Below are 25623 nucleotides of genomic sequence, written 5' to 3' on the forward strand. Positions count from 1 at the left end.
ATGACCACCTTTGCCATCAGGTTACTTTTCAGATATACAACTGTCTGGGGCAAAACATTCCAGTAATGTACAGTGCCTGCCTCAATTTTATACTCAAAAACATATATTACAGGCCTGTAATTGCCAGGTGAAGTTCTAGAGCCCTTTTTATATATTGGCACCACATTTGCCTTGCGCCAGTCACTTGGCACCACACCAGACATTACAGAATCCCTGAAGATTTTAGCCAGCGGTACAGCAATAACAGAACTGAGTTCTTTAAGAACTCTGGGGTGTAACCCATCTGGTCCAGGAGCTTTGTACACAAAATTTACTAAATAACATGCATCAGAATTCTGTCTTAGTTTGCACTAAATACTGACCTACATGCTGTGTAGAATATTTATTAAAGATATAAGGGATTTTTTTATGATTGTATTGACGAAGGTGTAGGATTTTGCTAAAAAGAGAGCACGGCTAAAGATGGAACAACATGCGAGAATAGTAGTGTGACGAAATTGAGGTGCAAATTTCTAATGAAAAGTAAGACAAATAACAGATAGGGAAAACTTATTAGTGTGATCATTATGAGACATCTTAAAACTAAGTGGTCTCAGTAACACTGGATTAATAGATCCCCCCCCCCCAATGTGTTCAGTTGTAAATACCTCAACTATGATACAATATGACTTATATACAGTATAACATAAACAAAACAAATATAGTTCTATTGATTGAATCTCTGGCCCTCTGTGAACCAGAAAGCCAAATCTATGCCAACTATGAGAAGGCATGGATCTGAGATTCAATTGAAGCCTGTTTCTTAAATAAGTTTTTGTAATTTTGCCAGTGCATTAGAGGACCTTTCCAATGAATCTCTCCTACTCCCTGAAAGCAAAAAAGTGGTACAGAGTAGTACAATATAAAAAGTTAAACAGTAAGATTAATATATTTTCATTCTATCATTGAGCATAATCCTTCCTTTTTCTGGCTGATGCCCATGTAGTTTATGTTGCATATAACATTCCCTGTACACCAGTAAGAATGATTGGAATTAATTATGTATATGAAATACTCTTGATGTTCGGTGCCTCAGAACATGACTAGAAAATCGGTTACACTAATTAATATGTACACCTCAGCGCTTTTTCAGTCTTGTTAGTGTTTCATCTTTCTTTCCGAGGTATAAATGTAAGACTCTTCTACAAGTGTATTCCAGTTGCTTACAGTCAGACTACAGTAATTACTGGTGACACAACTGTGTATGCTTGCTGAGTGTTATCTTAGCTCCATGAGAGTTTCAAATGCCACTTCTGCCCTGACTCCAAAGTGTATTGTAAGGCAGGGGGGGGGGGCACGGATGCAGATTGGCAGCAGAGTGGGCATATCCCATCCATGTTTAATCCATGCTTTGTGGCGGTTTTTGAATTCACAGCATGTTTATTATTGCTTCAGATTTTGGGAGCACAATTTGATCTGTGCAATACAATGATTGAATTCTTCTCCCTTGTGTAGTCAAATCTCTGCTTAAAAAACTAGATATTTTCAGTTGGTTTCTGCAACAGTCGGAGTTGCTGTGGATTCATTCTGCAAAAATTTGTGGCTTGTCTGTCCACGGCCTAAAAGTTGTCCAGTTCTATGTAAATATGATGTTAATTCCGTTTCACTTTTATATTGAAGGTCAAATTTATTTACGCTTCTTCGAAGCATCGCCTGTTTTGTAGACCGAACATCTTTAAGCTAAGATTAGAATTATGAATCTCACAAATAAATACATTTCAAAACATGACATGCTATGTATTTTTTTAAGTTATGTATTTCAACGTAGTTTTTTCTTCTTTATTGAATAATTAACACATACAGTTTTATAAATTACCATAATATCCCAATCTTCCATTTTACATTGTCACAATAAAAACATCATCCACTTATTGTAAACCAACTCTAAGTTTTGCATGTAAGTCACATGAAGTTAATAAATGTACTTACAATTGTGAGACTTCACAGGCCTGCATGGGAGCTGGCAGTAACTGGACTTGTCTCGAATCCAGCTTAATGACCTCTATGGGAAGGCCTCCAGTAATAATGTTCTTTGGCTCCTCTTCATGACAGAGCAGCAGGCAATCCCTTATAAAGTAAAAGTAAAGAATAAAATATGTCTCCCATAAACATCATTAAATATCTTACTAAATGGATGTAAATTTCTTGAGTGTTGAATCACATTTGAGAACTGGTTACAATCACAGAGAAATAAGGGAGAGCATAACATGTATTATATGAATTAAAGCCTTTTTCAGAAATGAAATGGTCTTTGTGCATGAGTGGAAATGCAATTTAAAACATCAATTGAATTTGTTTAATGATTTAACACATTACTTATAATTCACATTTACTGCTGAAAAATCTCTTGGAAAAGGCTAACATCAATATTAATGAGACCACGCAAATGTTCGAAACTAACCAACACTTTACCAAGCTATAAACTTCATCATCATATTTTATTTAGGAATACAATGTGGTTGTATTACACTTTAGAAGAATTCTTGTTTACATGCCAACAATAATTTAGACAACTTCACATTTAATTAAATTCATCTGATATATACATGAATTAAAAATTGAGCCCTCACTAGTAGACCCTTTATGATTGCTCACAGGAGTAGAAATCCTAAAGATATGTTGAGCACAAACAAATAACTACCTTATATACTCGAGTATAAGCCTAGTTTTTCAGCACAAAAAAGTGTGCTGAAAAACCCAAACTCGGCTTATACTCGAGTCAAAAAAATAAATCAAAACTCAGCTTTCTGGCGGCCCCCTTAGATCTTCTGTGCGATCCATCCGCTACAATGGTATTGTTGTGCTGCACAATGGGGGGGGGGGTTTATATACACTGGGGCAGGGCCTCTTAGGCTATATACACTGGGGCAGGGGCTGGCAGGCTATATACACTGGGGCAGGGGCTGGCAGGCTATATACTGGGGAGGCTGTGACCAATGCATTTCCCACCCCCGGCTTATACTCGAGTCAATAGATTTTCCCTTTTTTTTGTGGTAAAATTAGGGGCCTCGGCTTATACTCGGGTCGGCTTATACTCGAGTATATACGGTATTTTGGATTAAGTGGTGTGAGGAAAGGTCTGGGATATTGTGAAAGCAAGAGAAGTGAATGACTTAAATCTAAAAACTCTACCTAAAAATTTTGAAGTGTAATCCTATGACATATCAGGACTGAGGAATAGACAGAATTGATTTTGACATCAGAGGGGGGATGTTATGAAAATGTTGGTGTAGGCATATATTTTATATTATTTCAACTTCTGTACATTAATCTACCATAGTTCTATTATAATTTGTGTAACATGTGTTGCTTTAGTTCACAAGGGGTAGTTATTTATGACACCCTACAAGTGAGGTCAGATGTAGATAGGAACAAGAAAGCACAACATCTCCTGGAGGGTATGAGGTGGCAGTTGAGTTGTATCATTGTATTATGCAAAGGAAGAGACCCCATCTCGGTGGCCAGTTTATGGCTTCTTCCAGGGTTGATTCCATTAGCCAAATATTTAGCAAACTGCAGCTGGGGGAAACTTTGTTTCAACCAGTATGATACGCCACATGCTAGTCAGCTAGTCAATGTGAACAAAACTGTATAAAAAGAGAAGACTGTATAAGTTAGAGAAGAGAGGAAAGAAAAGGAAAGATGATTCCTGTTATATTAATGAATCCTGTTATATTAACTGGGTTTAACTCCTGTATAGAGATTCTCCGGCTAGGGTGAGCATTAATGGGTGAGCATCCCCTCTCCTAAGTGTAGAAAAGGGGGACAAGCAGATTGCCCACTGTTACTCACTGATATTTGCCATAGTGTTTGAATCATTAGCTTGTAGTCTTTGGACAAGGTATGATCTTAGGGGCTTTGTATTGGGCTCTAAGAAGGATAGAATAAAATTGTACGCGGACAATCTGCTTCTCTCTTTGGCTTATTCCAATGATTACATTTAGAGGGTTTTTGACCTAATTGAGGAACATGGAAAGATGTCTGGAATAGAAATCAATTGGGGTAAATCCTCATGTCTTCTGCTACATCTTTTTATATCAGACCCTCAAAATTTAGGGCAGCTTATGGTGGTGCACAGGATGCGATACCTGGGTATTATAGTGAGTAAGAATTTGAGGGACTATACTGAGCTGAACACAAAACCCCTTCTGCAAAAAGTAAGGAAAAAATTCAGGTTTAGAAAAAATGCATTTATCTTTAGCAGCTAGATTGGTATAAAAGGGAACCTTTCATCAGGAGCCCTTTTTCTGGCTCCCCCATGACCCCATAGAGAATATTGTGCACATTGCAAAAGAGCTTTTATAGTAAAACTGTTTTTTTTTTTTAAAAAAAAGAAAAGTTAGATCAAAGTTTACCTTTCTGTATGCAGAGCTATGTCCATAATCCCATGGGAGTGGCCAGTGAAGAGTGGTCCCCCCACCCTTGCATCATGCATAAATTTCAAATTAAAAAACAACCTCCCATTTCCCACTGTTCTCCCCATTGCCCGTTGATTCCCTCCTCAGGACGTCAAACATGTTTTTAATGTAAAATTTTATTTTCATATGTGATGGGGCATTACGGGATCTTTATTCATTTATTTTATTATTATTTTATTTGCACTTTTTTTTAAACTTTTTTTTTAATGTTTCACTTTAAAAAAGGGTGGGACATGAACAAGTGATCATTTGATCACTCGTTCAATGCAATATAATGCAATATACTGCAATACTTATGTCTCCAACCCCGTTCCTCATTCTATCTTGCATAACCCCATTGTTGTAACCTCCTTTCACTGTGTCTCGGATTATTTCTATACCCCATGTTGGGTTCAAAGGGGTGTCGGTTGGGTGTATCCCATGAATGCTCTATCCTTTTACTCTTGGTGTCTTCATACACCCGAGTGGGTATTTTTTCAATCTTAGATGGTGAGTGTTCTTCTATTTGCATATAATTTTTTTCTGCCAGCTGTAAATCTGTTTTTTTCTCATAATCCTTTTTTACTTTCTGAGATTTTTTTTGGCTATTTGTCTTATCCTAATTTCGTTCTCAACCTTCCTTATATTCCTCTGACAGTTATTCGATAACTCAAAATTCCAGAGATCACGGGAGTCAAACAAAAATCTTACATTTTTTAATACCTGGAAGAGGAGCTCCTAACTCGGCACACTCCCAAATTGGCCAAAAACTTCCCAAAATAACAGTGTTAGTGCTCATAATGCGCAACAGTAAGTCATTACATATAAGGTTTCCACAGAACGATCTCACCCAGTTCCCTGTTGATTGAAAATTGAAGATTTGTGTATAATGGGGGGACTTATGTATAATGGACATATTTGAATTTCGAACTTATAACATCAATGATTTTTCGATTAACTTTAAAAGCCAAATAGAATGTGATCCCAAGTCAAATGACTTGGAAACAAATTTTCAGAATTTGGAAAAATTAATGGCTAAAGAACTTAATGGGGCAGATTTATTTACCCGTTCCTGTCGCGATCCAGCGGCGCGTTCTGTGTGGAGGATTCGGGTCTTCCGGCGATTCACTAAGGTAGTTCCCCCGATGTCCACTAGGTGTCGCTGCTGCGCTGAATTCCATCGGGTCCACTGAAGTTCACCAAGCCAGGCCAGGTGCAGGTAAGTGCGTGTCAAGCGACACACTTTTTTAAAAAAATACAGTGGTTTTTCAGAATCCGTCGGGTTTTCCGACAGCCACACCCCCTGATTTCTGTTGCATGCATGCCGGCGCAGATTCGCCACAATCCAATCACGTGCGCCAAAATTCCGGGGCAATTCAGGGAAAATCGGCACAAAACGGTAAAATTCGGGTAACCCGACGTAAAAACGCGATTCAGGCCCTTAGTAAACGGCCCCCAATGTGTTGTGGGATATTGCCTCGCTTTAAAATTATTTAAAAGAAAAAATGATACCAGATGGATTAAGGTGGCAGTTACCCCTCAACACTGGCGAGAGCTATACCCATGAATTATTAGCATGGGAAATATTCCTTTCATTAGCATTAGAAAGAGGAACCTAATGAAAATTAATGAAGGAATTGAGGAATATAAAGAGAAACTAAAGCCATTTGAAGAGTTAGAATACTACATATGTTTATCGAATAACTGTCAGAGGAATATAAGGAAGGTTGAGAACAAAATCAGGATTTAAGGGAAACAAGGAATCTCATATGCATAAAATAAAACATTTCATAAACTGCGATACTTATGATCATTTGTCCTTGTGGGCTAAAATATGTGGGGAGAACGATTAGGAAACTAAAAATAAGAATAGGGGAAACAAAACATCAAGTAGGGATTGAGCACACACATCCTATCTGCCCACTTCAAAAATAAACATCTACAAAACCCAAAAGAAATAGGTTTTTTTTTGGTTGGAAGTAATTTAACAGGATTGGAGGGGTGAGGACATGAACAAAAAACTGAATATGAGGGAGGGCTTTTGGATATACCAATTGGGAACCTTGCACCCATATGGCTTAAACATCGATTTTGAACTGAAGAGCTTCTTGAACTAAGGTCCCAGAATAGCAATCCCCAAAAAATTTTATTGCCCTACTTTGTGATATATATTATTGTATAATAGCTGCTTTGCTTCCGAAATAGATTTATAAATAGATTATAGATTCACTTTCATTGCGAGTAGAGATCGGACATCTGCTCCTGAGAGGTCCACTCCTATTGGTTTGAAAGGAGAGGCAGCACGGGGGTGTGTATCAGGCTTGAAAACTGATAGGTCCTTTGAGCTAGAGCTTGTGACTGAGTGAATATAAACAGTGGGTTACATTTGTATGCCTTCGGGTGATTTGAGATAGTGAGGGCTAAATAAATATGTACCGTATATACCGGCGTATAAGACGACTTTTGAAGACAGAAAAATCTTCTGTCTTCTCTGGGGTAATCTTATACGCCGGTAATCGAGCCCTCTCCATAGCCGGTAAGTCTTTGCTGCATATTGCAGCAAAGGCTTACCGGTAACACCCGCAATCGGTGCTAGGGTGTTTGCACAGCGATGGCTGCCGGCAGCCTCAAAAAGCTGCCGGCAGCCTCAAAAAGACATCGGGGGGAAAATACTCACCCTCCGCGCTGTGCTGTCTTCAGTCTTCCGCGCCGTCTTCTTTCTTCTGCTGGGCGCCACCATGTCTTTCCCCGGGTCGGCGCCTAGTATGACGTCAGCAGCGGCGCGTCATACTAGGCGCCTGCCGGGGAAGATCAATGGCGGCGCCCAGCAGAAGAAAGAAGACGGCGCGGACATCGGGGGAGCAGCGCCGCACATCGGGGGCCACCGGAGGGTGAGTATATAAGTTTTTTTTTTTTTTTAATGCTGGGCAGTGCTGTATACTACTGGGGGCAGTGCTGTATACTACTGGGGGCAGTGCTGTATACTACTGGGGGCTGTGCTGTATACTACTGGGGGCAGTGCTGTATACTACTGGGGGCAGTGCTGTATACTACTGGGGGCTGTGCTGTATACTACTGGGGGCTGTGCTGTATACTACTGGGGGCAGTGCTGTATACTAATGGGGGCTGTGCTGTATACTACTGGGGGCAGTGCTGTATACTACTGGGGGCTGTGCTGTATACTACTGGGGGCTGTGCTGTATACTACTGGGGGCAGTGCTGTATACTACTGGGGGCTGTGCTGTATACTACTGGTGGCTGTGCTGTAATGGTAATGTTGTTGTTGTATGCCTTATGTTTTTGAGCGACAGTTTTCCTGCTATATACCTGCATGTCATAAGAATTGACATTAAAAAAAGGACCATGTTAAATTCAAATCTGTTTTTTTTTTTATTTTTACCGGTGTTTTGTATGCGTTGGAAAAGGGGTAGTCTTATACGGCGAATATATCTTAAACTCTATATTTTAAACAGGAAAGTAGGGGGGTCGTCTTATACACCAGGTCGTCTTATATGCCGGAATACACGGTATGTATGTTTTATATAAATAAGAAAGAACACCGTGATAAGATATGAGTATTACAACGAACTGGCTAGGCATAACATGCAGCTATGTTAAGATTTTATTGCAGAAATTGTAATTGAGGTTTATGCATTAAATATGACCTTTCATACGGCATTGCCAGATGAAGGCGATAGGTCCATAATGAAGTCCATGGCGATATGAGTCTAAGGACAGCTGGGTATCGGCAACGGCAGAAGAAGACCAGCAGGCTTGAGACGTGACGGCTTATTCCGGGCACAGGAAGCAGAGGAACCCACATAGTCCCAAAAGTCCTTGGCCAGATCTGGCCACCAGTAAAACTGGGAAATGAGGGCGCTGTACCCCAGGGTGCCCAGCCACACGTGAGCAATGTCCCTAAGACAGAATCTTCCTACGTAGAGCAGGTTGTACGTATGTCTTGCCAGGGGGTAGTTGACGAAGATCCACAGGCGCAGCCAGTACCAGGCGGTCAGGAGGGATGACATGCTGAGGAGCCAGTTCTTCCCCAAGGACATCCGAGGCACGAGAAAGGGCATCAGCCTTGATGTTTTTCTCAGCAGGGCGGAAATGAATGAGGAAATCGAACCGGGCGAAGAAGAGTGACCAGCAGGGTTGACGTGGATTGAGTAGCTGAGCAGTTTGGAGGTAAAGAAGGTTCTTGTGGTCCGTATAAATGCTGACCGGAAACCGAGCTCCCTCCAGGAGGTAACGCCTCTCTTCTAAGGCGAGCTTAATCGCCAACAGTTCACAATCTCCTATGGAATAATTCCTCTCAGCGGAGGAGAAACTCTTAGAGAAAAATCCACAGGTGGAACCGTCTGCGTGAGCATGGCACCGGCCCCTACCACAGATGCATCTACTTTCAGATGGAAAGGCTTCTCTGTGTCGGGACGTACCAGTACTGGGGCTGAAGCGAACTTGGACTTTAAGTTTGTGAAGGCCTCCTCAGCAGACGAAGGCCAGAGTTAGGGGTTAGCACCCTTCTTGGTGAGCGCCACAATAGGGGATACCAGCGAGGAGAAGTGTGGGATGAACTGCCGGTAGTAATTCGCGAAGCCTAGAAACCGCTGTATAGTGCGTAGTGGACGGGTCAACTGAAGAACCGCACACAACTTTGCAGGATCCATCTGGAGGCCTCTGTCAGAAATGATATAGCCAAGAAACGGGATACTCCGCTGATGGAATAAACACTTTTCTAGTTTGGAGTAGAGGAGATTGGCCCTTAAATGACTGAGGACTTGCCGTACATGAACTTGGTGGGTCTTAAGGTCTGGAGAGAAAACCAGGATATCATCCAAATAGACCACAACACAGACATAAACCAAGTCTCTAAAAATGTTGTTAATTAATTCCTGGAAGACGGCCGGTGCGTTACAAAGTCCAAACGGCATTACCAGGTACTCGAAGTGTCCATCACGGTATTAAAGGCGGTCTTCCACTCATCTCCCTGGCGTTTATGAATGAGATTGTAGGCCCCTCGAAGATCCAATTTGGAGAAGATCTTGGTTCCATGAAGACGGTCAAACAAATCCGTGATCAGCGGCAATGGATAGCGGTTCATAACTGGTACTGGAAGAGACAACTTCACCCAGCGAGACTGACAATTAGGTCCCCACTGAAGGATCTCCCCCGACTTCCAGTCAAGAACGGGTGCGTGGAGCTGCAACCATGGTAGGCCCAACAGGATGGAGGAGTCGGAGCGCGGAAGTACATAAAAAGACAAACTCTCCCTGTGCAGCACACCGACTTGCATGGACAGAGGCTTGGTGCAGTACTGGACCAGGTCGGAGAGGTTTGGCCACTGACAGAGGAGATGACCAAAGGCTTTTCTAGACGAACCATGGGGATGTGATGCCGGGAGACCAGGGCGGCATCCACGAAGTTCCCTGCAGAACCGGAGTCCAAGAAAGCTGAGACTTGGATCTGGGTGCAGGTGCCAACACTGAGAAGAACCGGAATCATCAGGCGTGGAGAAGCTTTGCTTGCACCTAGGGACGCTTCTTCCAAGAACCCTAGGTGCTGGCGTCTCCCGGACGCTGGGGACGAATGGGACAAGCCCCAAGGAAGTGCTCAGGGCTGGCACAATACAGACAGAGGTTGCCCTGACGTCTTCTATTGTGTTTCTGAGAAGAGAGTCTGGCCCTGGTGATGAGAGCATTCTGGGTAGGCGACAGATCCCGGGCGGCCAGAGCGTCTTTAACGTGAGAGGAGAGTCCCTTCTTAAAAGCTGCGGACAGGGCCGCATCATTCCAGGAAAGTTCCGAAGACAGATTACGCAACTGGATGGCATACTCTCCCACGGAAGAGTTCCCCTGGCGTAGATTCAAAAGTGCCGTCTCAGCAGAAGAGGCCGTCAGATTTGCCGTGACCAGGTCGTCTCTGTTCCAAAGCGGGGTAGCCCAGGCCAGGGCTTTCCCAGATAGGAGGCTGATGAAGAATGCCACCTTGGATTGCTCCGTGATGAATTGAGATGGCATGAATTCTATGTGCAGGGAGCAGTGGGTTATGGAGCTCCTGCACATGTTAGGATCACCGTCATACTTGCTGAGCATAGACAAGCGTAGCCTGGTTTCAACGGCGGGAAGACTAGCCAGGGTAGCGGAAGCCACGGGAGCAGCCACAGGGACCTGTTGTTGTTGTTGCTGGTTGGCTAGCAGTTGCTGAAGCATGGCGGTAACCTGTTCCAGTTGTTCACGTTGGGCGGCAATCTCCCGGGATTGCTGGACCACCATGGTAGCCAGAGTCGGCCGCGTGGGAAGTGGAACTTCGGCGGGAGCCATGGATCTTACTGTCAGGCTTCGAGGTTGTGGATCCTCTGGACCACTGCGGACGATGACACAAGCCACAACCTGGGACCGGAGTCTAAGTGGTATCCGGTTTTCACCAGAGCCCGCCACAAAGCAGGTTGGTCTTGCTGCGGCGTGGTACCACCAGGTCGTTCCACAGGCATGACTTGTCCACAATGGCAGCCAAGGTCGAGGTACAGAAACGGCAGGCAATCTCGTAGTCGGGGACAGGCGGAAGGTCAGGACGGGCAGCACAGGATCAGAGTCAGAGATGTAGCAATAGGTCAAGGCAGGCGGCAAAGGAGTGAAGTCAAAAGCAGAACCAGGGTCACAATGGGAATTCACATAAACAGCACACGGCATAAACAAAGCTTTCTCTAGGGCACAGGGCACAAAGATCCGGCAGGAATCACAGGAAGAGGCAGGAATAAATAGATTACCTGAAATGGCCAACGCCAATTAGTGGTGCGCTGGCCCTTTAAATCTGCAGAAGTTGGTGCGCGCTCGCCCTAGGAGCCGGGGACGCGCGCACACAGTCGAGGACGAAGGAGCAGCGGCAGCTGGAACTGAAGAGGCCAGGGCAGGAGCCGGGACCCGTAAGTTGCGCTTGCAGCGCGCAGGCCAGGGGCGAGAGACCCCATACCGCGGATCGCGGGACCACCCGTGACATACATAATTAGCCTTTTCTTATTAATATTTAGTTAAATAGTGCTGAATTGTGTTTAATAAACACAAAATTTAATTAAATGCAGATTGCATGCAGTAAAGTAGCACATGATAAAGTATACAGTTAAATGACCCACTTTGAAGGGCTTTATGATCATCGGAAAAAATATAAACCCTAGATTTTAATAATTTCAACTTAATTACATTACTAGAATGGTTGATGAAATACTCAGAAAAGGAAGTTACTTACGTTAACTACTTCCATTTAGCAAAAAGCTATCATTTAGAGCAGAATAGATGTCCATATAGTGTACAACAGAAATGACAAATGTTACATAAAATAAAAGTACAGAGATAATTTTTTTGTATATATTTTATATAGTAATATTAAAAAGGAAACACAATCCAGCACACACAGCTCCCGTTTCTGTTGTGCTATAGAGTAAAACTAAGGAAAAGGATTTTGTGGGTACTTCAAAGGTGATGTCACGTTACAACACCAGCCCATTAATGCACCTGACTTCCATGCAGTTCTTGACCTTCTCCATACACCCTAACCAACACAGTGCATACTATTAGCATGACAAGAGAGAAAATTCAGCTCACCTAAGGAACTCTGGTTACTTTTACACCCTCACTCTATAAGGTGCAAAAATCCAATCCAAAACCCACAGACACAGCTTGTGGAAAATTGAAGTGAATACCAGGAATTTTTACTTGGCATTGAACATGTTGATCTCTTGGCATCATACTAACTGTATGGACTAAAATTGTTAAAAGAAAGCCAAGAGTATATATTATCCCTAATAGAATGAATTTAATCACCTATGTTCCTCTTCATGTTCGGCGGTGGTCTTTAGTTAACTCAACATGCAGACATCACCTAATAAAAAAAATTATAATAATGCTAATTACGCATGCTAATTATGCACATCATCTCCCTCTCCAACATGTGACAGAAAGATATTGTTCTAGCACACGGGAGGCATTAATTCACATGCCTCGCGTAACATCACCTCTCACTCCCAGCATGGGAGAGAGAGGTGCAGGGGCATGCATAATTAGGAGTCCGGAGCTTCGGACATCTTGTCCTTGGTTCTGGGCTGCTAAATATAGGTTTCTTTTTTAGGTGAATCTGGCATATTAAGATCAACATGAAGACACTAGTAGATTTCCTTTAATATAGAGGAGTTGTGTGCTGTGCCAGGCATTCCCTTTCCTACATACTATTTCTCCCCTGTGTTTAGGAGGGGTAAGGGGCTATAACAGCTTGGCCTGCATGGGATTAATTAATATTTGTTCAGTGCAATTTCCAGTAGTAATAATATCTTGGATTTTTATGTAGCTGCTATTGGGAAACTCCCAGCATACAGCAATTGTTAATGTATTTATAGTATTGTGCTAGAATATACCCATGTCTGTTGTCAACTTTCTTAGAAATGTATTTCCTGTGGCCTATCCTACAAATTGCTTGCTGGCAGCATATCACAATGACTTATCTTTGCACAGCAGATATAGATTAGCTTCTGGACTATTGCAAAAATGTTTAGCTGTTATTTCTGCAAGCGAGCTAAAGCTACAAAGCTATGTTTGTTTTATACCAACAGTTTTATAATGAACCCATTAAACCCAGTCTCCAGGCTTCCACATGAGAGGAATACACTGCCCAAGAGCAACATTAAAAGCAACTATAAACTATGAGCTGGTTATGTCCTATAATCTTCAAAAATCAATCCAAGAAGATGCTGAATAAGATACTTACAAAGCAGAATCAGAAAAACTGTAGACAGTTTTATATATTTCTTTTGTTACTCAAAAACCCATATTCGCCTCAAGGTTTTTGTATTATTTGGCTTTACATGGCTTGTAGTTTCTTTCATTTTGTTCATTCTTTATTTAACTTTTCTTCAAAACTCTTTTGTCAACAAGATGTAATTTCCTTAGGATCTTGTTCAGATGTATTAATAGATCTCACATACATAGTTGCTGATTCTTCCAGTATGATAGGGGTTAAATCAGAGCAGAGGCCCCATTCAAGGGGGTTGAATCAATTTAAGTGATTTTTACATGAATAAGGGCTTATTCACTCAAACACTTTTGGTCTTTGAAAGATGGAAATATTGTGGCTGCATTTTATATACCGAACACAGTTATGGTGACAAGACTTCAAGCATCAAAGTAATGAATGTAGAAAGGAGTCCCTGATGAAAGGAGTCCCTGCTTCTCCACTGAACAACAGCAATGTACTGTAATCATGTTTAACCCCGTAATAGTACTGTGCGTCACTGTGCCATTAAGGAACTTTGAAGAGGGCTCACAGGCTGAGCCCCCTTGAAACATAACAGGTGTTTCCTGCATTATGCACATGGGCGCCATCATCTTGGTTGGGATCATCACTCACATGACATCATGGGGAAGCGACAATTCATCACCATGACAGTCTGGAATCTGTAGGACCTGTCACTTCTATTAAAACCTGATAAAACCTATATAAATGTGGTATGCCTCAGATCATACTGGTCCAGATAATTAATTAGAGGTATAATTTGGAGCATAATACGAAAGCTAAAAAACAGTTTCCACAAGAAAGTGGCACAAATATGTTTTTTTGTAATTTTCCCACTTACCAGTACATGGGAATATTAAATACTGCCACTAGGAAGTACAATTTGTTACACAGAAAATAAGGCCTCATACTTTGCTGTACAAAGAAAACTAAAATAGTAATAGATTTTTAGAAAAGTAGAGAAAAAAATTGAAACACAAAAATTTTTTGTTTTGAGAGGAAGCAGCAACTACTTGCATCAAATATCAATGCTTTGAGTACTGTCACAGCACACTGTTCGGTCTATGAAATGCGACCACTACATGGTCCAGAATTCACATAACAGAACATGTTTGGGAGTTTTAGCACTAACACTGCTCCTCTATTCTACTGTTGGACCTCCTTTGATCATAAGAACATAGAGCAGCCGCAGTCCACATTATACAAATCAGACTCACACCATGAACACATTAGGAGGGCATAAAACTGGAAAGTCAAGTACAGACAAGTTCGGACACACATCAGACAAAACATCATGCAAGCAAATCACACAGATTTGGGCAGACTACATACCCATCAATCATATGATGGGCACATAATTCATCATTGTTTGGCAATCAAACACAACATAAATGGCCACACATTACAAAATAAGACATTTCATACCTGTTTACCATACTGAAAAACCTTTTAAACCAGTTATTGTACTTTACTGTAATACAGTAATCTAGTGCAATCCTCAGGGTCTGCTGTAGTCTATCATTTCAATGTAGTTGAATAAGATCCCCTTTCATATGTATGTACCGTATATATATATATATATATATATATATATATATATATGTATACATTTACACATATAACCACAGGTACATTGTGAAATTTTCACATTTTTATATTATCATTCACCCCTATATTCCCCTATACCATCATCATCATGCAAATTTTATTACTATTACAACTATCTGTATGTCAAAGCTGATGCTTAACATTTGAAAATTAGTTGTTCTTAAAGTAGTTGTCTTGTTGGCTATAAAAGGGGTCAACCAATTAAGAGTTGTCGTACAAAATTTCAGTACGACAAAACATTTACATTTTAGTGGTCATGTGTAGAAGTCATGCCCTATGTAGTCACAAAAATATCTGATTTTCGTTAATTAATTATCTGTGGATAATAAGAGAGTTGTCAAGCCAAGAATTATTACTAATCATTGAATGTATGTCAATAAAGCTGCCACTATCTAAAGGAAACAAAATGTCAGTCTCCAGAGGGGTCAGCACTTTTTTTAACTGTATAAACCGCAAATAATAACTGTAATTCCAGCAAATCTTCAGAATAATCACTATATGTGCTTGGAAAAGAAAAATAAATGCTTATGTAAATAAGTGTTTTTAGCACATTTGTAGACTTTGCCACAATTTGTTTTTGCTGAGTAATATTTTGGGAATGATATGACTTGTTAACAATTGACAAATGTTAAAAGATTTCTAGCTTTATTTAGGTATAGTGAAATAAAGCATTTTTAATCTATAGTACATCTTATTTGTAATGAATATTCTAAATAAATTCCCTAAGGCTTTGTTGCCTAAGAAGATGGTCACGTGAGAATGGACCTCTGGCCCTGTCACCTCTTATCCAGCGGCTATCTCATCAATCCAGTGACAAAATGCCCAGCAAACAAGCACATTTTCTCCCAGCCGGCAGGAGAGATGAGTCAAAGACACCGGCAACAAACTTCCCTGCCGATGCTGCCTGACTTCAAGATGTCTTCACCACCTGCTGCCTCAGAGCTAATAGTAATTGTAGTCAAAAAGACTTAATCTTTAGAAAACCAAGTCCCAAGCTCCATCTAGGCTACTGCTCCTACTCTACCTTCAAAATCCCAGAATGCTGAATAATTGCATTCCTACAACTACCATAATTGTTATCTCCAATACAGTCTGAGGACAAATGTTGCATGCCACCCCTGATCTTGCAGCCAAGTAACAGCTCTACAGCCTTATCCTCCACATAAGAAGGGGCATCAAGGGACTAATCCTTTCCACAAACAGCCAAGCAAAATAGAGGATGAAGAAGCAGGATGAAGATAATAAGTTGGTCTCACCAGCTACAATGAGATCTCCACTCTCTGACTCTCCTGATTTCTTTGCCATCTTTCAGGCTATTAGCAATATTGTATCTGAACATACACTTTTATCTATGTTGATAGCCGTGTGCTCCGTTTTACAAAAGGATGTATCAGCCCTCATCAAACCTAGACAATCCTCTATCACTCACTTAGTGGAACAAGTCTCTCAGACTGAGGACAAATTGGCTTCCTTTGTTGAATATCATAATGCATTGGTGAGCGCTCATAATGCTTTAAATGAATCTGTGTCAGCTGTTAAGACCATGCCGATCAATAACAAACTAAGGAGCATCCTGGAATTTGTGTCAAATTCCCACCTCAAGGCATATGTTCAACAATCAACCAAAACCGTCCTTCCTGATATAGCTGAATGTGAGCTCAGCATTGACCAAGCTCATCGGGTCCCTAAATAATCTCCTTGACGCAGTCCGATGCAATGTTTTGGCAAGATTTACCTACTACCATGTGAAAAAAAACAATTACTGTCACACTCAAGGTAATTGCAAACTTTACTTGCTCTCTATGATTCTATAAAATTATTCTCAGATTTATCTGCTGCTACTCTACAACCTTGGCCCCATAACCTCTTTTCTACAGATGCAGTTTCCCAGTGAAAATCTTGGTCAAGAGTCATAATTCCATGGGGAACATGAAGGTTGAAGAAGCATTTTAAATCCTTGAAATTTAGCGGATAGTGAGAGGAGAACAATAATTATTATCACTGCACACACGCAGCTCTAAACACCTGGAACCAGAATGTAGAATTAAAAGTTCTACCTGATTTCCTAATTACTATGATTTATGTGACCGGTGAAGGAGCCAACTCTTTGACCTCACATTTTCTTGGGGATTGTTGTTCACTACCATAGTACCTCATCTAACCATGTCTCATTCCGTATTTACCCTGATGTGTTTTATACTAGCTTTTATGTTTTATGCAATGTTTGACATTCTGAACTTCAATGCATTGTCTACTACCAATCTAAAGTTGAAGGTAATTGTTCTACTGGCCTACAGGGCTCCCCCTGCAAATTACAACACCTGTGAATATTTGAAATGTATTCACTTTTAAGATTTAATTGTATGTGGCATTATATCATCTTATGAAGACCCCCACACCTCGCTATTCCATGGGAGCATGGGAGAGGGAGGAGACGTCACACAAGAGGTGTGAATTTAGGACCTCCCTTTTCCAGAATGCAAGATGGATGTGGCTAAGGCGTTCATAATTAGCAGCCTAGAGCTCTAGACATATTGTCCCTGTGCTCCGGACTGCTAAATATAAGTTTCTTTTGTAGGTAATCCAGGCATTTCAAGACTAGTGGAGAACAGCGCCAGGATCAACATCAAGAGGAGTGGAGTCAGGTATTTCTAGGTTTCTTTTGTTTTTTCAAATGGTTGATTTCATGGACCAGCATGGTGGCATCATCCACAAAATGAACTTTAAAGTGATATATTAATAGGCTGTATAAAGTCAGGGAGGGGAGAGTTTATCACTGAAGTCAAGCTTCCTTCCTTACCTATTCCCATATTATTGACAACATGCTCCAGACTTCAGGAGATCTGATAAATAATATCCCTGAATGTAGGACCGTAATTAGAGTGAAGGGGGCATTCTAAGGCAAGGAAAAATTTACTTCAGTGTTAAACTGCCTCTTTGACTTCATAAAACCAATTTATTTTTCACTTCAAAGTTGATTTTCTTGATGATGCCACCACATCAGGCCATAAAAATACATCATCTAGAAGCTGCTCAGCTGCTTGACAACATACTGGTAGGGGGTTATTAACAATCCCTTTAAGCATTCATTGATGGGGAAGAAAGCTGCAAAGGGAAATGTGATATCCTATGTATACAGCAGACACATATAAGTTCAGGTAATCCACCTAAGATATCATGACCTACATGATATTTGGCATGTTCACCATACAATGAAAAAGGACTTCACATATTTTTCCCTTCATGGACCAAATATTATCCTCCTTAAATGGCCTAATACAGTGGTCAGATCATGCATCGGTGACGGTGTAACTATTAGACTACATACCTATGTTTGGAAAGTGAATATGTCTTCTGTCCCCCAAACAATATACTGTAGTAAGAAAAAATAATTAGCTTTCAGGGAGTTTATTAATTTTAACAATAATGTGTAGATTAAAATCCTCTCAATTCGCATTTATTAAAAGAGGTACGTTAAAGATGTTCTTAATAAATTAGGTAGCAGATTAAGGAAATCAAGGAAAAAAAGAAATAGGCAGTAGATGCTATTCGTCTGGCGGGGACATGTCGGCAGCAGGGAACTCTGCCATTGTGAAGTTGCTGAGTGGGTAGGCGGGTCTGCAGTGGTTGAGTAGCCTTTGCCCCTGGAGCTGTCTTAGGCTACTTCACGACCCCAGTAGCCTCTGAAAGTAATTTGCATATGTAAGGATTAAAGTATTTTTCTGCAGCAGCTGCAGGGAGGACGAGTCTGCCTTGGGGAATCTTTCAGACAGTAGATTTCCCATGGTAGATTTGCTTTAAAAAGAATGCTGAAATACCTTTTTATATGCTATCCCCACTCTGAAGACAAAGTTATGTCTCGTAGAGGTATAGCAAACACATTTATGGACTAGACAGTAGCTATGACTGGGGTGTTACTACAGATGGTTATAGTCTTTTTAGAAATGATCATATAAATAAAAAAGGGGGAGGGGGTTTGTTTATATGTGAATTCTTGCCTTAAGCCTGTCCTGCTAGATGACATCGGTGGCGCAAATGAAAATGTGTAATCCCTATGTGTGGAGATAAGGGGATGGAAAATGAATAATAAAATATTACTAGGGGTTTGCTATAAGGCTCCAAATATAATAGGAGGCAGCAGAGGACATGCTGATAAGTGAAATGGATGCGGCTTCAAAGCATGGTGAAGTACTTATAATGGGGAACTTAAATTACCAAGATATTAACTGGGGGACAGAAACCGGCAAGTCCTTCAAAGGTAGCAGGTTTTTGTCGACAACAAAAGACAATTACCTGGAGCCAACAAGAGGGAGGCACTGCTGAACCTTATCCTAACCAACAGACCTGGCAGGGTATCAAAATTACAGGTTGGAGGGAACCTGGGTAATAGTGATCATAATATCAATGATTTTGTATTATGCTTTACTAAGAGCGTTAGTGGAGGGGCAACCAACACTCTAAACTTCAGGAGGGCAAATTTTCAGCAACTAAGGGAAGACCTAATAGGCATAAACTGGGACAATATTCTCAAAGACAAAAGCATAAGAGGAAGAAAAAGCCAATGTGGCTAACTAGTCTTGTAAGGGAAGCAATAAGCAAGAAAGATAAGGTGTTTAAGGTGCTAAAACGCGAAGGTAGCTATGAGGCATTACAGGATTATAGAGAGAAAAATAAATCCTGTAAAAAGCAGATAAAGGCCTCAAAAATAGAGACTGAGAGAACTATTACCAGGGAGAGCAAAAATAATCCCCATTTATTTCTTAAGTAATGATAAGAAACTAAAAACTGAGAGTGTGGGCCCTCTTAGGAATAACTTGGGGGTCATGGTGGAAGGAGATGAGGAAGAAGCCAATCGACTGAATGTAGCCTTCTCGACTGTCTTTACTCAGGAAAATCCCCTGGTGGAAGACACAATGAGGAATGATGTAAATTCCTCATTGATGTTAACCCAGGAAGAGGTATGGCACCGTCTCACAACCACTAAGATAGATAAATCACTGGGGCCAGATGGCATACACCCCTGGGTTCTGCATGAACTATGTACCGTTATAGACGGACCATTATCATTTTGAGGACGCTGTGGATGTTGTATATCTGAACTTTTCAAAGGCATTTGACACCGTGCCGCATAAAAGGTTGGTACATAAAATGAGACTGCTGGGACTAGGGGAAAATCTGTGTATTTGGGTAAGTAATTGGCTTAGTGATAGAAAACAGAGGGTCATCATTAATGGAACATTCTCAGATTGGGTTGACATTACCAGTGGAATACCAGAGGGGTCAGTATTTGGTCCACTTCTTTTTAATATTTTTATAAATGACATTGCAGTGGGTTTACACAGTCAGGTTTCAATATTTGCAGATGATACTAAGCTGCGTAAAGTAATACATACTGATGTCGATAGTTTAGCTTTACAGAGGGATTTGTGGAAACTTGAGAAGTGGGCAGAGAAATGATTGATGATGTTTAATGTAGAGAAATGTAAAGTTATGCACTTGGGCCATGGAAACAAAAAGTATAATTATGTTCTAAACAGTCAATTACTTGATAAAACTGGAGCTGAAAAGTACTTGGTGGATGGTAAACTTAATTTTAGTGACCAGATCCAGGCAGCTGCTGTTAAAGTAAATACAATTATGGGATGTATCAAAGGAATAGATTGTCATGATAAGGACATTCTTTTGCCCTTATACAAATCCCTGGTCAGATCACACATGAAATATTTTGTACAGTTTTGGGCACCAGTGTATAAAAAGGATATAGTAGAGCTGGAATAGGTGCAGAGGAGAGCAACCAAGATTATTAGGGGAATGGGGGGATTAGAATACAATGACAGGTTACAGAATTTGGGAGGGGAGACCTCATTACAATGTACAAATACCTGAACGGACAGTACAAGGATCTCCCCAAAGATCTTTTTATACCTAGGCCTGTGACCAGGACAAGGGGGCATCCTCTATGCCTAGAGGTGTTTCTACCATCATCATAGACATAGGTTCTTTACTGTAAGAGCAGTGAGACTATGGAACTCTCTTACGCAGGAGGTTGTTATGGCGGACTCTATGTACATGTTCAGGAGAGGCCTGGATGCCTTTCTGGAGAAAAAAAATATCATGGGTTATGGGGATAAAACGTTTATTTATTTCTTAACCCCATAGCGCAATAAGACATACCTGTACGTTTTATTGCACAAGGGGGAGTATGAAGAGGGCTCACCAGCTGAGCCCTCTTCATACTAACCGGGTGCTTGCTTCAAAATGAAGCAAACACCCGTCGCTAATACCCGCGATCGGTGCTTGCAGTATATGGTAGGAATAAACAGACAACCTAGGGTTAAAGTACCCTAGGGAGCCTGAAAAAAAGTAAAAAATTAAAAAAGTAAAAAATAAAAAATTATATTAAAAAAACCCCTAAAAATTCAAATCACCCCCCTTTCCCTAGAAGTCATATAAAAATAAATAAACAGTAAAAATCATAAACATATTAAGTATCGCCATGCTCAAAAATGCCCAATCTATCAATGTATAATAACATTTTTCACTGCGTTTAACCCCCTAACGGAAAATAGCGCCCAAAATCGCAAATGGCATTTTTTTGCCATTTTGAAAAATATAGAAAGTGATCAAGAGGTTGTACAGTCCTAAAAATAAAAGCATTGAAAACGTCATCAAAATTCGCAAAAAAATGACACCATCCACAGCTCTGTACACCAAAGTATGAAAAAGTTATTAGCGCAAGAAAACGGCAAAATTTTTTTTTTTGTATAGGAGGTTTTAATTTTTGTAAATGTATGAAAACATTATAAAACCTATACAAGTTTGATATCCACGTGATCAAATTGACCCAATGAATAAAGTAGACCTGTCATTTAGGGCACACAGTGAAAGACGTAAAATCCAAGCCCACAACAAATGGCGCAAATGTGTTTTATCATCATTTTCACTGCATTCAGATTTTTTTCCCGCTTCCCAGTATACAACATAGAATATTAAATACCACCACTATGAAGTGCAATTTGTTATGCAGAAAACAAGCCATCACACAGCACTCTACATGGAAAAATAAAAAGTTATAGATTTTTGAAGGTGGGGAGTGAAAAATAAAGACGCAAAAACTAAAAAGGGCCTGGTCTTTAAGGGGTTAAAGGTTGGACTTGATGGTCTTTTTCCGGCCTTATTACTATGATACTATGACTATTAAGCTAAACTCTATAATTCGCGTGATGGTAGTTCCAATACTTTTCCATCCCTCGAACAAATCCAACATTTCCTACGAAAGCTTTCCCTACCTTAAGGAATGAAGAGCAGATTAGTGTACTTAATTTCCCTATTTTAGATGAAGAAATCATGAAAACTATGAAAAGCCTCCGAACTAATAAGGCTCTTGGTTCTAATGGATTATCAAGTGCTTATTACAAGAAATATGCCTCAATACTGATACTCAATCACAAACAGTAAATTAAATGGCCACGTCCTAAGGGGAACTCCCATAGAAAATATACTAATTGTAGCTTTATCTAAATTGGGGAAATCACAAGGCTGCCTTGATAACTTTTATCCCATTTCGTTATTAAATGATGACTTTAAAATATCCGGAAAGCTTCTGGCAAACAAGCTTAAAATAATACTTTCCGCTATAATCGTGATGAATCAGGCAAATTTCACTCCAGGTAGGCAAGCATCTGATAACACATGAAAATTAATAGATCTAATTCAAATATGCAAACCTTTCTAACAATCAATGACGAGGAATGGAATGTATGAAAGGCCACATTTTTATGTAGAATCAATATTTATTGGGGAAAACATAACAAGAGGCAGTACAAACAGGTGATGGCAGAATAAGGCTGACCACGGGGGGTCAGAAAAAACAAAGAATGTATGTTCAATTGGGGATAAGAGTCGAAGCATAATACAACGAGGATGAAACCCCAATATGCCATCCTGGGCAAAGTAACTATTATAGCGTATAACAATCTAATAAAAGATAATCATAAAAAAAACCATCACAAGAATATAAAGAGAGGGGAAAATGGGGGGGGGGGTGAAGGAGGGGAGAGACACATATAAGGGATGAGGAGCCCATCTCTCAAGTGTTGAGAGGGCCACTGCACAGTCCATCTATGACAGGAGGAGATCATGAAATTCCCGAGAGCCCAAAAATATGTCCCATGAGACCCATGCTGTGTTCATCTACTGAATCGTTGGCCACCAACTCTTCCATCCTCCGAATATACCCGAGTTCCTGAACCCACTCAATTATCGTAGGAGGTAGTGAACTCTTCCAGTGTCTGGGGATTACTGTACGGGCTGCAGTCAAGAAGTGACGAAGGAGGCCATTCTTAATAGTAGAGATAGTACCGGGTATAATTGACAGCAGAGCTATCTGAGGGGAAGGGGTGGCCCTCTTGCCAGTGACCTGATGATAGGTGTCAAAGATTTTGTTCCAAAACGGTTGGAAAGCTGTACAGCTCCACCAGATATGAAGTAGAGTACCCACCTCCGCACCACAGCGCCAACACACATCTGAGCCTTCAGGGAAAATTCTGTGGAGCTGAGAGGGACATCTATACCACCTAGACTGTAATTCTTCTCCTGGGCACTACAGGGTAGCGGCATCTTGTGCGAGAATAGAAAGGCCTTGTCCAAGGCCACATTTTTATGGCCATCAAAGCATTATACCCCTCTAACCTCTAGTTTTCAAAAAATAAATATCCCAGTGATATAAAACAATCATATTACATACCTTGGTGTCCTGCCCCCACTTCACGTACCCCCGGGGTCTATGCGGAGCTCGACAGGCAGTTAAACGCCTTCCTACAGTTCAACAAATGAGACTGCTTGAAAGTCTGTAGCTTTATTAAACTGATGTAGGATTAGGGTGAAACTGAAGAAAAACAGAAATGTACAAGCTATTAGAATAGTACAATAATATAACAGGAGCTTGTTACATACATAAGATTAGCATATAACAGGAAATAAGCTGATACATATAAAGTCTGGGACCAAACATGGTCGACCATAAGGTTGGGCCTATCTGTGCAATTACAGTGCAATTACAGATCTATACATTACACTTCACATAACAAAGTTTATACAGAGTGGTCCTATAACTGCTAGTAGCTATAGATTCTTATAGACAGTCTCCATACTGGCTATACTACAACAAGGGTTAAGATGGATGAACATAGGTCTTCTCTCTGTGTAGACATGAAGGTAACTGCCCTTCTCCTACCCACAATCCTTTGTATCTGCTAGTGGGTGGGGAAAACAGAATGTAAGTAATTATTAACTTTGTCCATTAGATGGCGCCTGCAAACAAACATCTGTTACATAATGGACAAGATTATGAACATCATTTAACCTGCATAACATTTGCCAGTGGGCAGCACACTTGGGATCAAACTTTCTTTGCCAACGTGATTTATAACGAAATAATTATGCACCCTTATTACATAAGAATGATAAAGAACTGTCAGAATACTGTAAACAATTTCTCTCCCTGTGTGGTTGAGTAGCTGCATATTAGATGATGACATGAGCTAAATTTCTATAATTTCTATATATCTCTAGAACTATACCTTACCCATTCCGAATGCAGTTTTTAAGAAAGCTAGGTAATAATTCAGGAAAGTCCTCTTGCAAAGCAAGCATGCAGGGGTTACCAGAATTGAAAGATTATTCCATAACTTCTTTGTCAGTTCAATCCTGTTTCAGATAGAACAGCTCCAAGAATAATAAGTAGAAAAACATTACAATAAAGGGTTCCAACTCCACCAACTCAACCATACATGGAACATTAACTCTCCTCCCCCTAAAACGGGAATGTGTAGCTTCAGACACTGGCAGAGCCAAGTTGCATGGGATCCATGCCCAGTTCATCTTAATTGGCATTAGGATTAAACCACCAATGGTGCTGAACACGTGCTCTGTAAGCACACTAGTTACAGGGCACTACAGCACCTGTAAGGCAAAGTGAGCAAGCTCTGGCCACATGTCCATTATTGCCCAGAACACTGCCCTATATGAATTTAATGGGCTGCCTCCCAGCATATAGGTATCCAGAAAACTGCAGTTAATGTGATGTAGTTAAGAAGATGCCCATGCTTACTGGGTGCCAGATTCATGAAGAACATGCACTACAATTTCACAATTCATGAATCTGGCGTACGCTGCACACTTCACAGGCAGACTGTACCTAGTGTGGGCCAATACGTACAACATCTTTTGTGACGTTGGCAGCTTAAAGGAAATCTACCACCAGGATCAAGGATTGTAAACCAGCCTTGTAGCTTCCATCACATAGAGGAGCAGGGAACATGTAATAAGTGGAATAAATGCAAGTAAACCAGTTACATGAAGTCTAAAGCCTATGGTGTGTGAACACTAAGGGTTAAAAGCTTCTCTGCACAGAGATGATATTGCCGATGACAAGATGTGGGAAGGGCTGCAGCATGAGGTGCATAGAGAGACATAGAAATTTCTGTAGAATCACAGACTGGGATAGAGGGACTGATAGGGAACAGGGGAGATCTTGTACCTCATTATTCTGTGCAGGAGACATCTGTTCCCACTATTCTGAACACATACAGCACTGCAACATACACAGAGAGAACTCTGTCACCTGACCTCCTCCCCTCCCATGAAACCGACTGATAAACAAACTATGAACAAAGTAGGGCCTCTAGGGCTTGCCAGCACAGTGAGAGCAAGCAGCCATTGCAGCACTAAGATAATCTAAGGGCTATAGCAAGGAAACAGCTGTATATAGGTAACAAAGATAATGGGTAAAGTTTTA

The sequence above is a fragment of the Engystomops pustulosus genome, chromosome 3 (genome assembly GCF_040894005.1).
Source record: "Engystomops pustulosus chromosome 3, aEngPut4.maternal, whole genome shotgun sequence".
NCBI classification, from domain to species: Eukaryota; Metazoa; Chordata; class Amphibia; order Anura; family Leptodactylidae; genus Engystomops; species Engystomops pustulosus.